General features: G+C 43.8%; 1 pseudogene; it reads left to right on the top strand.

Moving 5' to 3' along the window:
- The first annotated feature begins 1988 nt into the window (after positions 1-1988).
- On the top strand, positions 1989-2379 carry LOC123808837 (annotated as a pseudogene).
- Positions 2380-3108: the final 729 nt, after the last annotated feature.

Here is a 3108-nt window from a genome sequence, read left to right as displayed (position 1 = left end):
TACATTCTTTTTGCACTACAATTATTGCCACTTATCATCATCCCTTTCTTTGGAGCAAGTAAGTTGGCTGGCTGCACTGATAATTATGTCATTTTTCAGTTCACACTCTGAAAAAGGAGAAGGTAGAGCAGGCCTCAGAGAGTGTGATATGTGGGGACTCAAACACCGTGAGATCTCTCTCTTAATCGTTAGGTGCTGGCTTCATTTCTCCCCAGTACACTCAGCAGGGGATGCGGCCACCAGCACTTCCGGGCTCTTACCCTCAAAGTGTTGCCACCAGAGAGGAAAAGACCTTTTTTCCTTAGTTCTCTAGTTTTTACATTCTCTGGAAGAGGTTCTAATTGGCTTGGCTAAGGTCATGTGCTCATCCCTGGGTCAATCATGGTGGCTTATAAAAAGATAGCCATTTGGCTCATACTGTAGCATGGAAAACGATGGAGGATGGAAACTATTTCCCAAAGGAAGAGGACATTATTCCTGGAAGAAAGGAGAGCTGCTTGGCTAACACATGATAAAGTTTATTGAGCACCTACTATGTGCCAGGCAGCACATGTAGAAGCAGAAGCCCAAGCCAGAATTGTTCTAAGAATATGAGCACTTTGAGAATTTTCAGATATCTTATAGATTTCCACAGAGCGTGAAATGGGGCTTCAAGCCAATCTTATCCAGATCACAAAGGGTTGAGAGATCTCAGCAAATTTCTATTTGCACTATGGGTTTTTTGTTTGTTTTTATTTTAGAGAGAGAGGAAAGGAAAGGGAGATCAATTTGTTGTTTCATTTATTTATGCATTCATTGGTTGATTCTTGTATGTGCCCTGATTGGGAGTCGAACAAGCAGCCTTGGAGTATCTGGACAATACTCCAATCAACTGAGGTATGTGGCCAGGGCCCACATTGTGTTTCAAATAAAACAAACAAAAAAGAGTATTTATCTTTGATGGTAGGAAACTCTAAAAAAAGAGACTTTTTAAATTAAATTTACTGGGGTGATATAGGTTAATAAAATTATATAGGTTTCATGTGTACAAATCTGTGAAACATCATCCGTATATTGTGTATTCACCATCCAAAGTGAAGTTTCCTTCCATCACCATTTATCCTCCCTTTACCCTTTTCTACCTCCTTCACCCCCTTTTCCTTCTGGTAACCACCATTCTGTTGTATGTGTCTATGAGTTTTTTAATTAATTCCTTCACCTTTTTCACCCAGGCCTTTAACCCCTCTCCCTACTGACAACTGTCAGTCTGTTCTCTGTATTTGTGAGTCTGTTTCTGTTTAGTTTGTTATTTTGTTCATTAGATTCTACATATAAGTGAAATCATATGGTACTTGTCTTTTGCTTTTCCCCAGAAAGTTTGACTAGTGGCACCAGTATTCTTGATAGTTAACTACATTAATAAGGAACTAAAAGTGGATATGATATAGTGCAGATTTTTTGTCAGAGGATTTGATGAGTGATGCCTCTGGGAATCTCAGGCTGGGCTCCCCAGATAGCAGATCCTCAGATGGAGGTCATGGGTAGTAGGTTTACTAGGACATGCCTTGAGGTCAACACCAGGGGTGGGAGGAAGCAGGCCTGGGCAGAGAGGGAAGCTGGGCCTGGATGCCATCACAACAAGGGCTCTGGAGCTGAGTGGCCCTTCAGAGTGGTCCTAAGTTGGGACAAGCCTGTGTTTGGATGCAGGCTCGCCTCAGCGAGGAATGGGATCTTCACTGAGTCAGCTCTTTCCAGGCCAGTGCAGGCCCCGTGGGGAGCACCAGCAGCACGCTCAGCCAGGGCACTCCTAACGGATGGGGTTTGTTCCTCAGTCCAAAGGGGAACCTGGGCAGCCCAGCCCCACATCATCTGCATGGATAAGTCATGTCATCCCGCCAGCTTGCTTGGTCTCTAGTCTATTCCTAACTTAAAAGTCTTCCATTACACCCTCACGTGGTCTACAGACAGTGGGAGCTGCAGTCCCCAGGGCCACCCTCCTGTCCTCAGTCATGGCTTGTGGTCTGGTTGCCATCAACCTGGGGAGTGCCTGAGGGTACACAGTGAGGTGGACCCAAGGTCAAGAGCTTCATGCTGAACCTGGGCACGAATGGCAACAACAGTTGCCTATACTTCAACCCTTACTTCACTATATATGGGGACACCAACACCACTGTGTGGAACAGCAAGGACATCAGGCCTAGGGGTGGAGCAGCAGGGACTGACTTCCCCTTCCCGCCTGGAAGTGCCACGGAGGTGCCCATCTCCCTTGACCAAGCAGACCTGACCCTCAAGCTGCCAGATGGATACACATTCAAGTTCTCCAACTGCCTCAACCTGGAAGCCATCACCTACCTGGCAGCAGAGGGTGACTTCAAGATCAAGAGCATGGCCTTTGAGTGAAGCCAGTCAACCCACGGCCCCCAGTAAAGTCACCTGCCTTGGTGCCGCCTGAAAAAAAATCTTCCATTTTAGAGCCAGGTCAATGGTTCCTGTTTTCCAAAGTCCTATGTCATAAATATGCCTTTGAAAATATCTGCTGATACATGAAAATGAACAAAGAAGACCTATGAATGGATTTAGAGGAACTTCTAGGATATATTGGTAAAAGAGGCAAGATACAAAAACATGTATAGCAGGTTATCCTTTGCCCAGAAAGAAGGCAAAGTGTGTGTATGTGTGTGTGTGTGTGTGTATGTGTTGCAAAAAGAAACACAATAAGGATAAAGCAGAAATTAATAAGACCTATAATGAAGCAGAAGGGGTGGGACTGAGGTGTTGAGAATGGGTATGGAAAATTAAATTAAATTAAAAGGGATGGAAAGAAGCAAACTCCAAAATTAAAATTCAATAATAAAACAAATGACTCTAGCTATATTGCATTGATAAAATAACAACATAGAGAAAAGAATTGATTCCATTAACTTTTTAAAAGTATTTTTTATTGATTATGCTATTACAGTTTTCCCAATTTTCCCCCATTATCCCCCCTCCACCCTCCTCCCCTAACCCTCCAGCATTCCCCCCGCCTTAGCTCATGTCCATGGGTTGTACATATAAGTTCTTTGAGTCCTCTGTTTCCTATACCATTTTTCATCTCTCCCTATCAATTTTATGCCTACTAATTATGCC

Source organism: Phyllostomus hastatus, unplaced genomic scaffold (genome assembly GCF_019186645.2).
Source record: "Phyllostomus hastatus isolate PE091 unplaced genomic scaffold, TTU_PhHast_1.1 phas_scaffold_501, whole genome shotgun sequence".
NCBI lineage: Eukaryota > Metazoa > Chordata > Mammalia > Chiroptera > Phyllostomidae > Phyllostomus > Phyllostomus hastatus.
The sequence above is the reverse complement of the archived record's forward strand: the minus strand, read 5'-3'. Positions and strand labels throughout refer to the sequence as shown.